This window comes from Equus quagga, chromosome 15 (genome assembly GCF_021613505.1).
Source record: "Equus quagga isolate Etosha38 chromosome 15, UCLA_HA_Equagga_1.0, whole genome shotgun sequence".
Taxonomy (NCBI): Eukaryota; Metazoa; Chordata; class Mammalia; order Perissodactyla; family Equidae; genus Equus; species Equus quagga.
Genome location: NC_060281.1, coordinates 46,199,889 through 46,214,255, shown reverse-complemented (window position 1 = coordinate 46,214,255; position 14,367 = coordinate 46,199,889).

Genomic DNA, 14,367 nt, shown 5'->3' with positions numbered 1-14,367 from the left:
CTCTCTCTCTCTCTGTACATATGGATTATATATAAGAATACATATAGAGGGGCCAGCCCCATGGCCGAGTGGTTAAGTTCACGAGCTCCACTTCGCAGCCCAGGGTTTCACCGATTTGAATCCTGGGCGCGGACATGGCACTGCTGGTCAGGCCATGCTGAGGCAGCATCCCACATGCCACAACTAGAAGGACCCACACCTAAAATATGCAACTATGTGCTGGGGGGATTTGGGGAGAAAAAGGAGGAAAAAAAAAGATTATATATAGAGAGAATATATATGTGTGTGCAAATCTATCTATCTCCTTAATATATTTACACCTTTTTTTTTTTTGCTTAGTAAATCCTCTCTAGGAATTTGTTGAAAGGAAAGAATAAGCAATATATGCAAAATATTTTTTCTTTTAAAAATGTCTTTATTGGATATTTAAAAATTATAATAATACATTCTTGTCATAATATGTAAAATGGTACAATATAAAAATATGAAAGCAAAGTTAATTATCTTTCCTTGCCTGCCTTCTGCCTGTGCCTATCATTCTTCTGTGGAAAGTAATTTTAGTGATCTGGTATATATCCTTCCACACCTTTTTTCTTGTTCAAATGAATGCACATAGTATATTATGTAAAAGGATTTTGGTTGGTTGATTGTTAGTACTGAAGTGGTATTTTAATACATGCATTGTTCTATAGTGTCCTTCTTTCACTTGTCAACCTAAATCAACCCAGGGCCAGGTACCAGGCAACTAATGGCCACCTCTGTGCCCCAAAGCCCACCAGATTTATTCAAACTAGCCAATCCTAAGCTGTTTATCCTATCTGCCTTGCCTTTGCTGTAGAAACCCATTAAAAGGTTCTGGATTTCTTCCCCTCACTGCTGACTTCTGCCTCCTGACTGCACTGGTGCTCCCTCTGTGGTTCTGCATGGCACAGAGTCACCACCTCTCTGGAACTTGTGAGTATAATAAACTTCTTTCCATGCCTCGTTCTTGTTTCTTCATGTGGCCACTCTGACTTTACCATCCTGTATTCAAGACACACATTCTTAGAATACGTTTTAACAATGTTTATGTCACAGAAAAATGATACATGACTGTGTAAAAATCAACACTCTGGTTTCCAATACAAATATATGTATTTACATACTTAGAAAAAAATATTAGAAGGAATTACACCAGAAAATTAATAGAGATTATTATGGGTGGTGTGATACTGGAGGATTTCAATGTTTTTCTTTACATTTTTCTATATTTTCTAAAGTTTCAACAAGTTTTATAATGAATGTAAATATGACCATGTATATCTCTATCTACCTCTACCTACCTTTTATTTTACATTCACAAAACTGAATTAAAACCAGCTTTCTAAATTCCAGAACCTAATTCATATAATAAATTTTCAAAGCCAAGACTTTTAGAATGGTTTATATACCAAGCCGTTCTCTTATTCCCTTTAAATCTGATTTCTGAAATTTTTGTATCGTGACTCTAAATTCTCAAATAAATAAAAGAGCAAATAATGACACATATCTCTTGGCCTCCATGATGTAGAAAAGATACCATTGTGGATACGATTACTGTCTGATGGAGTCAGTTAGTTTCCAAAAGAAAAACTGAGCAATGGGATAAAATAGAAAGCTCTAATCTAAGAGATTATGACTCAGTCTTTGCTCTCTGCAAAATGAACTCTTTGTAAATTATGACCCATGAGTGTTCAAGTATGCAGGAAATATTTTACTTCTAATTTAATTTTGAATCAAGCTTAGTGATTTTCAGTTTATGATGAGGGCAAAGTCCAGTGGTCATGGATGCCTGCTGTGGAAAAGGCTTTTATCATTTTAATTTGGACCAACTGAAATAAATAGAAACTTTAATTGACTCTCAAACTGGTTGATATCCTACACCCAAACTGAAGATAATTAAGGATTTGATGCTATATCAATAGCTGAAATGGAAATTTTTAGAAAGTGATGAGCTAACAAATTGTGTCGGACTAAAGAATCTGGGGCAGGGTATATGGAGGATTTCCTTGTGGTCTCCTTGGTTCTAGAAGCTGATACCTTTAAAATCAGAGGCCAGGGCATTTCTTGTATCATTAAAAATATTAATGTAATGCTAGACAATGAGAAACAAATGCATGCAAATATATTAAATACATGTCAATATCAGTCTTGGTGTGAGATTTTAGTGAATTCCCAAAAGACATAGATGTTTCTTCATAAATTTCTTTTTCTATGCAAGAATCTATGTGTGTTTGTGTGTATTTCAATATTCAGTGCTAGAACTAATGAATAAAGGTGGGGAAAAAAAGTGTGGTGATGAATCAAACTTTTACAAGAATTTCTTTCATTTGTTTGTAAAAATTCCTATGGAAAAACCAATGTTTATCTACCTCAGGTAAGCTGTAAACTCTGGTCATAGCAGAATGGTTTCTTCTCTATATGAAGTTCCATATTTTATTAAAAGTAAGATCTGTGATAACGTGTTCTGCATTTGTGAAAAAATCGGAAATAATTTGTGAGTTGCAACATTTATAGATTACAAGCCAATTATATGTAGAGATTAAAGAAAAATCTGTTTAAAAATTATACAGATATAGATAATATGATCAGTATTAATAATACTGAAGAGAAAGAAAATGAATATATATTGAAAATATTAATCTAAAATTCATATGATTTTCCTCCCTAATAACCAAAATTAGACCATCTAAATCTAAATCACTCAGGTTGCCTATCAATCTAGATATTTTTAAGTGCATCCTACCAGAATGCTTACCACCTAAGGGGGGAAAATATGTATGTATAATTCTTTACAAATAAATGCAGTAACCTTCTTTTTCTGAATACAAAACTTTTTTCGCTGTCCATTCATTATATTCTCTCTTTCAAAACATTGAATATTGTCAAGAACTATGAAAGGTCTAAGATTTTACTCCACTTGCAAGCTAAAATGTTAGCTTGCACAATTTCATGGATGCTGGAAGAAGGCATAAGAATCCTGGGTCAGAGATAAAGGACAGTTTATTACTCATAGCAATAATAGTAGCCAGACTGTTTGGTCAGTTTCCCTTTGCCTCCATGTTCCATGGGGATGAAGCAGACGGACCCAGATGGATGTCTCACATGCACTGAGCTGTATTCCAGGAGAGGAATCTTGAGTTGTGAATCTGAATCTTTTATAATGGGCAGTATGCAAGCCTGCCCTTTGCTTTGGAAGAAGGTATTATCTTTATCATACAGGTTAGTAAGCAAACATAGCCTTTGCTCTGGAAGGAGGTACAATCTCCATCTCTCAAGGTTGTTTGCTCTACAAAATGTCTTTTAAAAGATAGTCTAGGACAAAAGACAGTATGTAACTCTGTTTGCAAGATGTGCAGAAATACAAGATGCATGGAAAGTTGTCTCACAGCAAATATGGGAAGATTTCCCTTAGGAATGCGTTTCCAAATGAAAGAAATTGTTTTTTCTAGGAATTCTAGGCTGGTTGGCACTAAGGCTTATGTGTTATATACCACGGATGCGCCTATGCTCTACTTCCATGAATCAATGTTTATAATTAGAGGCATTGCTGTGCTCAACATACAAGATGTGATAGGCATAATTCTAAGATGATTGCCAATGACCCTCACTTTTGTATAATCCTCTCCCATTGAGAGTAGATGGGACCTCTGAAGATGATGAGACATCACTCCCATGATTATGTTACATTATATTGCAAAAGGCTGATTATCTGGGTAGGCATGAGCTGATCAGGTAATTTCTTTAAAAGCATAGAGTTTTCTCTGGGTGATCACAGAGGAAGAAGTCAGAGAAAAGTGCACGCACTCTTCTGGAAAAAGCAAACGTCCATGTTGTGAGCTGCCTTGGGGGACCTGTGGCAAAGAACTCTGGATAGCCTCTAGCAGCTGAAAGCAGCTTCTGACTTGTAGCCAGCAAGGAACAGGGACCTCAGTCTCACAGCTGGAAGGAACCAAATTCTGCAATAACCATGAAAGACTGGAGGAAGATCATGAGCTCCATATGACCATGCACCCTGGGCAATGCTTTGATATCAGCCTGGTGAGAAACTGGTTAGAGGACCCAGCTGCACCCTACCTGGACTTCTGACTTGCAGAACTCTGGGCTAATGCTTGGGAATTGTTTTAAGCCACTAAGTTTGTGGTGATTTGTTGTGTAGCAATAAAAAAACTAATACAAGGGAGAAACAAGGTGGAGAATCCCTTGATTATGGCATATTAATCCTAATTTCCTGCAGCTTCACTGAATATTTCATTATATAACCTAAGGTAACCTAATCAACGATTATACCACAACCCTTTTCGTGATATCTGCTCTTAACTTTTCCTAAGTTGCAAATTCTTGACCAATTCAAAATGAAACCACCATTTAGTGGGCTTCTGTTATGTTGTCAGCACCTTATACATTTTATACACAGTCTCATTTAAACCTCACAACAATCTTGGAAGGGTAATGTCCCCATGTTTAAGAAAAAGAAACTGCAATTTTGAGAGTTAAGTACCTTAATCAGAATAAAACAAACTAACAAGTTGTGGAGTTGAAATTCTAATCTTGTTATGTCTCACTTCAAATCATTTTTATGTGCTGCATGATGTTACCTCTCAATACTGAAAAAAAATTACTATGGTACACATTACTCATAATTACCAATATCCATTACTGCTCAACGTCAAAGTACAAGGGGAAGTCTAGTTCCTGTCGTCTTGAAGTTAGATGTGATCATGTAACCAGCATTGGACAATGAAATGTGAGTGAAAGTGACATACATCACCTCTGGGCCAAAGCATTTAATTGCTGGGGCTTGCCTCTGTAAACCTCTCTTTTCCTGCCAGAACAATCCTGGAAGCCAAAAGTTAAGACGGAGCCCACATTAGCCTTGGTCCCTGAGTGGCTCTGGTAAGCAGAGCTTCCCTTATTGGACATGTCAGATGAGCTGGAAATAAACGTTTGTTGTTTTAAGCTACTGAAATTTCAGAGCTGTGTTGTTATTGTGGCACAATCTAGTCTTTCCTGACTAGTACAATCACCTGAATCAAGGTTATAACCAGCAGAATCTGCAGTTCTTATTGATGAATTTAGGTTGATTTTAGGCATTAACATGCACTTTATACACTACGCTTTAATTGTACTGATCTGCTTCAGGGTCTCCAAATGATTGTTTTTTTTTTCCCTAGATCTCAGGACTTTTGAACCCATTCTTTCCTCTGCTTGAAATAAGCAAGCGTTAATCATGGTGGATAGTTAAGAATGGGCTATGGATTCAGGCTGTTCTAGATTCGTATCTAGAAACATTCACTTTCTCTCTGTACTGCCTTGCGCAAGTACCTTAACCCCTTTCTGCCCCACCTCTTTATCTGTAAAATGGGATAATAACAGAGCATCTATCATGGGGCTGCTGTGAATGTTAAATGAAAAAAAAAGAGAAACATTTACAATGCCATTGTTATTATTATTAAAGATTCTACTCATATGTCACCTCTTCCAGAAAGCCCTCCTGATTCTTCCAGGTTTATTAGGTGGCCCTTTATTGTGCCGCTGGAACAAATTGTCAAGACATCTATAAAACTATATCAAATACATTAGAAGAGGAAGAGACATTTCTTCTCTAATGTCAGCATTTGAAAAATATCAATTACAAGTAAAACGTTGTATTCCTAGCACCTAGAAGTCAATAGGACTGTTTTCTCAATAAATAAGGAAATTTTGAGTCAATAGCTGTGGGCCTAAGCTAGTCATCACTAAGGAAATCATTATGAGCCTCAAGTAAAATTAATCTTGTAAATGATAATCACATGAATTAATCCTGTTACAGAAGTGTTCTTTTAACTACCTTGATTGATTGAAGCTTCATTTTTCTAGAGTTATGTTAAACAGGATGTAATTTTCAAAAATTGAGATCGTTTTTGATTTTCTGAAATTGCTGAAAGCAAAAAGTTTATATTATAAATAGTTTGAAGTATAACTGATCGTTCTGTCATTAGCAACCTGGATTATGTTTAGAACGGTACTCTTTACATCATACTTAGTAATAAATGTCAACAGTTAGCATTACTGTTTGTGAACACTCAAAATTGCTTCAAGGCTTAAATACATCATCTTTATATTCTAAAATAGCTAATATTTTTGCTAGTGTCCAATTTACAGTCACGAATTGATTTAGGCATTTGGTAAAACTGACTCCTTTAGCTTAGTGAGAAACCACCCCCCCCCCCATTTTTGGTTTTGATAAGTTTGTAATTTCTCAAAAGAAAACATCTGAAATTTTTTTGTTGTTGGTGTTTGGTTCTCAAGTTGGTGACTTACCTCCTAGTATAAACATATTTGTAGTCAACAATGCCTCCCCACCAAACATAACTTTTCCAACAATAATCTTCTAAGTTAAAACTTCTTTTATATGGAAAATAGACTTCACCTTGGATATTAAATCTTTATCATGCTAAAGTTTGTAGGCTTTTTTCATGAATGATATTTGGAATTTCTATTCCACCATTGTAGAACTATCTTTTCTGTTGTCTGACCCCTGAATAAAATGCATCCTGCTCTCTAAGAAGGAGAGACCCATTTTTTGATCAGGGGCTGCTGCTAGCAGAGTGGGAAGCTCATTGTCTCATGCTTGAGCAAAATGAAGGTTCTTAGCGAAGGTAATTAAAGTTTTACTTTTCAGTGTGGAAAGACATAATAGGAGTGAATAAATTGAGAGAGAGAGGGAGAGGAGGAATAAAAAGAGATTCATATCATGATGTAACTTGTACAAACCAAGAGGTGACAAGGACATAGCTCCCTATAAATTTGAACACTTGAGAAACAAATGCATGTTAATTGCTAGCACCTTTAGATTAGCGCCTAATGAGAATGTCTCAAACTAGGCAGGGTGCTTGGTGTTTCAAAGTAACACGATGTCCAAGCATTAAAGCCAAAGGTCAGTCACTTGCTCTACATGACTGCCTGTCCACTTGAACCTGACTGCCCTTTGAATTTCCCTTCAGTCCTGTGAACAGGGACTCAGCCAAAAATGAGCTCAGCAGATACCACTGTGCCCAGTGCATATGTGAGAAGGAGGCACATGTGGTCACATCCTTGTCTCACCTGTAGGCAGGGAGGAATGTGGCCTCTTTGGCTGCCCTTTCTGGGGTAGTAGGAGGAGATCTGCCCATAAAAAAAGAACTTCGATAATTGTTTTTCTTTTCCTTCTTTATATCTGTGCTTGTGATTTCTGCCACAACTGGCTGTGTATGTGCTTCCTTTCTCCATGGCTTAGCTTCAGTTTGGTTGCACACCCCAAGATGTCTTAAAGGCTTTAATTTTGCCTCACTTCAAAATATCTCTTTGGCTAAATATTTAAAGGGGCTTATCATCCTGCAAGCAGAATGTGATTGCGAATTTAACAAGGTGGGAGAGCACTGCGTTTGTTTCAGTGGTGAGGACCAGGTGATAATCAGTGCCCGGAAGGAACAGACTGAGCTCTTCACTGGTACAAGCTGAAGAGAAAAGATTTGGGGCTGGGCTTCAGAGCTGTTCTTCTGGGTCCTTGAAACCCTTGCACGTATGGGTGGGCAATGAAAGTTTCATGTCTGTGCCCAGAAAGAGATGTGATGGCTCTGGTTGGTGTTATTTTTGGCAAATATAGGGGTAGGGGCGTGAAGATGGTGCTTCGGGCTGCCTCTGCATTTCTCTTTCCTCTTACCTTACATTAATGATACCTATGCCAAAATTTGGCAATGGAATGCATGGAGGACATTCGCAATTGTCAGTAAGACTTCAGCTTCTACTGTAGTCTTTGTGTAATAAACCAGATCTTAAAAATGCCTATTCATCCTAAATTTTATAATATTTTAACCTGTATCATTTTCCCCTCCAAGGCATCTGAACAGCTGGAAAATCTGTGCACAAATCATTCAATCTGACAAAAATCAAAAAAGTAATCACACTTCCCCCCCCCCCCCCCTTTGTGGTAAGTACATAGTGGACCCAGCACTGTGTGCCTGTGACTTGTGTGTTCTGTTGGGATTTATGGACAACTTACAAAAGTGCAAGGAAAAGCAATTTTCCATTTTTAAATTCTTTTCTCAGTTAAGTTCCACAAAATATTTCCATAATTCTTATGTGTAACAGCTGCTATTAAAACATAGTTTAAATGCACATAGCAGATATATTGAAAAAGAAAAAAAGGTCAACATACCATATACATTTAGCATTTATAATTTTTTTACTTTTCCAGAATAATTCTGGGATTGATAAAATGGTGAAGTGAGACTAGCCATTTTTCAGTCTTTGTTTTTGCTCATAATCCTCACTGTTTCTTTTCTTAACCCAAGTATCATCCTTGATTTTCCTGATTTTTCCTCCAGTATTTTCTAGTTCACTTCCTTCTTTTGTCTTTGTTATTTTCCTATATTTTTTCCTTTCCTCCCTTTTTCGTTTTCTAATTTCTTTTTCTCTAGTGCTTTCTTGTTACCTTTCTTTTTCCTTTGTTACATCTTAAAAGAGTAAAGAAATAAATTATGTCCACCAGAGGGCAGTCTGATCCTGCGCGCGCGCGCGCAGACACACACACACACACACACACACACACACACACTCGCGCGCGCGCGCGCGCCCGCGCTCTCTCTCGCTCTCGCTCTCTCTCGCTCTCTCTCTCCTCCTTTTCCTCTCTTTTTTTCTTTTCTTACAATTCCCTTCCTGGAGGAATGTGATGCTTCAGAGATTAGGCAGTAAAAACCCTTTCGTTTATAAACTCCTTTCATTATTGCTTATGTGTGGACATGTAGTCTCAATGATTTGTTTTGTGAAGACCCAAACTGCCTTCCTTAGGTTTGTATAAAAAGTGCATGGACCCTGACTCTGACAGTCTGAAGGAAATAATAAAATTACTTGGGATTGCTCAGAAACTAGCAAAATACCAAGTGAAAATGAAAACCTGGGCTGTGAGATTTTGGAGTATAAGACATAAGTCAGTAGAGTCCTTTCTGGGATCCCTGTAAATGTATGTGACTCCAGCATTCAAGGATTTTACACTCTCATTTTTTAAATTTATAAGCCAAGTTTTCATTTTTCTGTACTTTGCCATGAAAATATATAATAGGAAAAAAATACAACTTTAAACAGCCTATTTGTGGTGACCCGCATATTACATAGACGAGACAACAGGTAGAGTTGAATTCTGGTTAATAAAAACACTTTTTGAAAACATGGATCCTGAGAAGGTGCAAAGTGGCTTAATACAAAGTGATTTACGATGTCGTCCAGGGCTGGCCCTGCCCCTCCTGTCTGGTTCTGCTTCTGCTTTCAGGTAAGTTATTGCAACCCTCTGGGCCTCAGTTTACTCGTCTATAAATGAAAATACTTTTGACTATGGTCCTGCAAGCTCTCTGTTCTCTACATAAGTGGAAGGTCAATGTCAGAAAAGAAAGGGCTTGAGCTCTTCCTCTCTCTCACCTCCCTGATCGGCACATGTCTTTGTCACTTCGAAGTGCCACTCTGACCCCCTCAGAGGTTTCAGTGAAGAAAAGGAATTTCCTACATAGAAGGTTGGTGATTTTTGATTCGGGATGTACCGAGATGTGAGAGGAAGTCTGTTTCAACTTTCTTTATTACCTAGAGTAATGAGAGGCAAAATGAGGAGCTAATGAATGCTCTGAAATAAAAAGAAGACTTCCTGGGAGACCCACTCAAATGCTGAAATCCTGGGGTCAGAAAGAAGGAGAAAGGTTCATGGTTAGACTTTCAGTTTCCAACGCCTTGAGCTGTGCCTTTTGTGTACAAGGACACAGACTAAATTGACTAGGTCAGTGGGCTTAAATGCTGATTGGCTTTGTGTATGAGAAGAAGCCTGAAGTGATTATGAAAACATTGAAGGAGGGCTTCAATGTTTCCTAAAGCTTTTACTTCTCATTGTCTGATTTCATGTGTGCTGGTTGAGTCTAAAGGAGAAAAACATGATTGAAGAAAACTTTATTACCACCAAATAAACATTTCTAGAAATGATGTTAGACCTAAACCAAGTGGGTAGAACGATTTTCCTACAGGCACTGTTTTGCCACTTCTGATTCAAGATATCTGCTATAGGCGCTTCATGCCTCCATTGAGGGGTGGGGAGGGGAAGCTGCTAAAAACTGCATTGGACTTAGTAGAGTCGGCTCTGACTCATAGTCTTTCTTACGTAATCATCATAAACTTCAAAATTAATTGGAAGCTCACAGCAAATTTAAAATTCATTGGTTTCAGAATGCCAGGCTATTAAGTCAGTAGCATTGGGTATTCTAATATTAGGTCGAAATAAAGTAGATGGAGAAAATATCTGTGAATTTTAAGGCATTTTTCAGTTGAATTTGAATGTAATAATCTCCTAGTGCTCTTTCTAAGGATTTCAACGGACAGATAATTTCTGCCATAGGAATACTTTCCCCAAAGACTTGATCTTTCTGTGGTACAGAATGTGAACTTTTTTATGCATAACTTATTCTAGGGGCATCTGGGTTGGTAGATATTTTGGAATATGAAGTGTGGTGCTGAACTTCTGCTTGCAGGAACACTGAGGAGATACAAGTGAAGAGGTATTTTCAATTTGGTGCTGATCCAGATTAAAAAAAGTTGCGAAAGAGACTGAGCTCAGAATTTAAAAAGTGCATTTCTAGTCTGAACATCACACTAGGCACTAAACGTGTTGACTCAAGTAGAAAATAGGGATCCATGTCCTGAAAGCTTAAAGCTAGAGGGAACTGAGATTTTTGAGTGTTTTCCACATCTTGCAGATGAGTAACTGATGTCTGCATGTATTAAAGGAAGTTGTTCCACAGTCATAATGATAATGTAAAATATTTGGTTCTGAGTAGTTTTTTAGATAGATCAAAAGCTGGAATACCAAACTAGTCTGCAATATAACCACACACACGTACTCGACTTCTTCAAACACCTGGTCATTGTTCCTATGGTTCAGTCTATGGCTAGTTATCCTTTATCCTATACAAATAAGAAAAAATTTCTTAGGGTAAGAGGAGGGCATTAAGAAGTCATGTCCTAAGTGAAGAGATTCCCTTTTACTTTACAATGAGCTCTATAAACATCTTGCACTAAAGAATATCACGAAAACAAAAATATTTCAGTTTATGTGATTAAATAAAATTATGATAATGCACGTAAAATTTCATGCTAACATTTTAAGAACTAACTAGGGGATCACATGTAACATTTGCTTTGTTTTAAAAGGCAAGAATTAGTTATTTCTTTTAGGCGCTCCACCTACAATTTGGGTAGCTGTCACTAAGAAAGTGGTTCTCAAAGTATGGCTTCCTGCCGCCATTAACAGTGTCAGCATCACCTGGGAACTTGTTTGAAATGCAAATTCTCTAGCCCACCCCAGACCTACTGAATCAGAAACTTGAAAGAGGGAAGGCGTGAGCCCAGGAATCTGTGTTTTTCCAGTGCTCCAGGTGATAGTGACGTTCACTCTAGTTTGAGAACCACTGTCCTGGGAGAACCATGGTGTTGATTTATGAGAACAAAATCTGCTTTTCTGCTAAATATATCTGGATGGAATGATTTTGTAAAGGTTCAAATCACTTCTCTTTATAAGAGAACTATGAACAGTATGAAGACATTTCCCTTTTCAGACTTTTAAATTCCTTTTATTCCCTTATTTGTGGATTCGAAGATTGCTTGTTTATAGCTTTTTTCTTTGTAAGGGTACAGACAGACTCCTACGTGGACACGCTGGTCTGTGTAGCCACCATCACACGTTTTTATGTCTCTTTCTTGGCTGCATCCCTATGGCTTCCCTACTGGAAACTGTCTGTCTCTTCTTGTGATTCTCTGACTGGTCCTGTTACACACAGTTCTGAGCAAGTCATGACTGTATTGTTCTAAGAAGCCCTGCAAAGCCTTTGGTCAGAGTCCAGTGTCATCAAACTCCATTACTAGAATGTTCAACATTTCTTCCATTTAATGATGGGAAATGTAAAAAGCCTTACTTGAGTTTCTTGAAGATGGCAATAATGAAGCCCTGAAGAAATAGTCAAGGGACTAGGGCTAATTAAAATGCAGCAGGGTACAGAAGTAAAGGTAACTGCGGCTCGCTCTGCCACGTCTCCGGTAATCAGCAGTCCCCAGTTTCCCACACTAATTGACAGGAGATGCAGTGCTCCTGAGCGCCCACACAGTGCACGTTAATGGAGTCGGCACATGCTGCTCTTCCTTCCTGACTTGTCTCATTATCGACCTTGAACCAGCAAAGGTCAGAGGACGGTGCTGCTTTCATCAACATGACAGGTGTCTGAGGAGCTTCTCTCTGTAGTCTAATAATTTGGCAGTTGTCTTATCCTGTACATGAATTAGTGATCTGATGCTTGAGGTATGATGGATAAAAAGAACGTCAGCTCTGGATATGGGGTGTAGCTCTGGGCATCTGTATTAGCCCCATCGCTAAGCTAGACTGGAAGATGTGTGTTGTAGGGGTGCCTTTTTTCCTCCAGAGAAAGAATGAGTCTGTACACAGTCATTACATCAAAAGAGCATTTTCCTAAAAATTATCTATGAAAAAATATTTCACCGGGTATTAACATTCACGAGTCAATTTCTTTCTACCAAGTAGACATTGACATCTGACACTTTTCCAGTGTGGGTATAATGATAATGATAATGAATGTTCTTTGAGAAAATTTAAAATCAATTAGTAATATCTCCTGAGCATCCCTCATGTGCTGAAAATGATTACAGACACTATGTGGGGATGCAAAAGAGACAGAAGATGGTATGCCGAAGCGTATATATGCTATACACCAAGACATGCCAAGTATAAGCATATTACAAAATAAAGAACATATTCAAAGGCACATATCTGTAAGCATCTATTTATGTGAAGACAACAGTTTAACCATCATTCTCACTTTGCAAAAATCTGAAGACATTTATAAGCAACATGGGAATGGGATACCTTCTTGTGGGTGAGATGTAGATGAAAGGAGTGAATTGGAAGGGTGAATGAATGAGAAAAGACATCTTGATTAGAGAAAGAATTGTGCACTGCTGAGTTTTGATCTAAATTTTTAAGGAAAGATATCGATAGGGAGAAGGAAAAGGAGAATAATTTCTACCGGAGGCAAAATCCTGATACTGAGGAACAAAGGAAATATTTTGAGTTTCCCATTGTCATTGAATATTCTTTCCTCCCTTTTCCACTTGTAAAATTTCTGCCTAATCTCAAATTCCACTGCAGTATTAATCACTTCGTTCTAGTGTTTCTTAGCCTACCCCAAGGAGCAAGTTTGTTCACTCCTTCTCAGTCACTTCTCTACATTGTGGGTACTTTCAGTATCACCTGTATTGCAGTGGGTTGTAATTATTTATTCCCATGCGTATATTGTGTGACACAGCTTGGTGTAATTTAATGTATCATGGTAAAGTTGGAGACAGAGCATGGATTTTGGAATCAGATGGATTAGAGTAGAAATTAGATCTCTAACTTTTACTAATAGTTATCCTTGGGTAATTTATTTAATCTCTCTAAGCCTCAGTTTCCTCATCTGAAAAATGGAGATAATAACATCTAACTCATAGAGAGGTTGTGAGGATTACGTAAGATAATGTACTTAGGTTTCCAGTAAATGCCAGTTCTGCTCTTACCTTCCATTTTCTCCCAACTAGAATATATGAAATCCTAGAGGATAGAAATTGTGTCATACTCATCTGTATAGCCTCATTACTTGATACTGTATCTGTAATAAATAGACGTTCAATGAAAGTTTGTTGAATTAAACCAAGTTGCCTAAAACATTCATATGGGCTGATTGCATTATTCAAATTGACTCCAATATATAATTTATGGACTTGGAAGAATTTATTCTCAGCATTATCTGTTGTTTCTCTTACATTTCTTTTGCTATATGAATGGTTGAGGGAGTTTTATGGACATTTCAGACGTGTGTTTAGCGAAAGTTATCCTAAAAGTATATGTTTCTTCTAAAAACATGGATAAATTGAATTTGTATTAACTTATATGAGATCAAAATAGAATATTTGCACCCTCTAAGATCCCTATTCTTATATTTTTAAAGATAGCTGACTATTATGATTACTGTAAATATATGGGTATTTCTTTGAGATAATACAGAAATACGAGTATTGTTCTGTCAGCATGGTCATCACACAGGAACTATACACTGCTCTATCCATGTTTGCATGTTTGGGACATTTATAACGCATCTCTTTAGAAATAATATTCAGAGTTTGTATATGCTTTGTTTTTTTTATTGTAGTAAAATATACATGCTATAGACTGAATATTTGCGCTCCATCCCCACCCAAATTCGTATGTTCAAACCTAATCACCAGTGTGATGGTATTTAGATGTGGGAC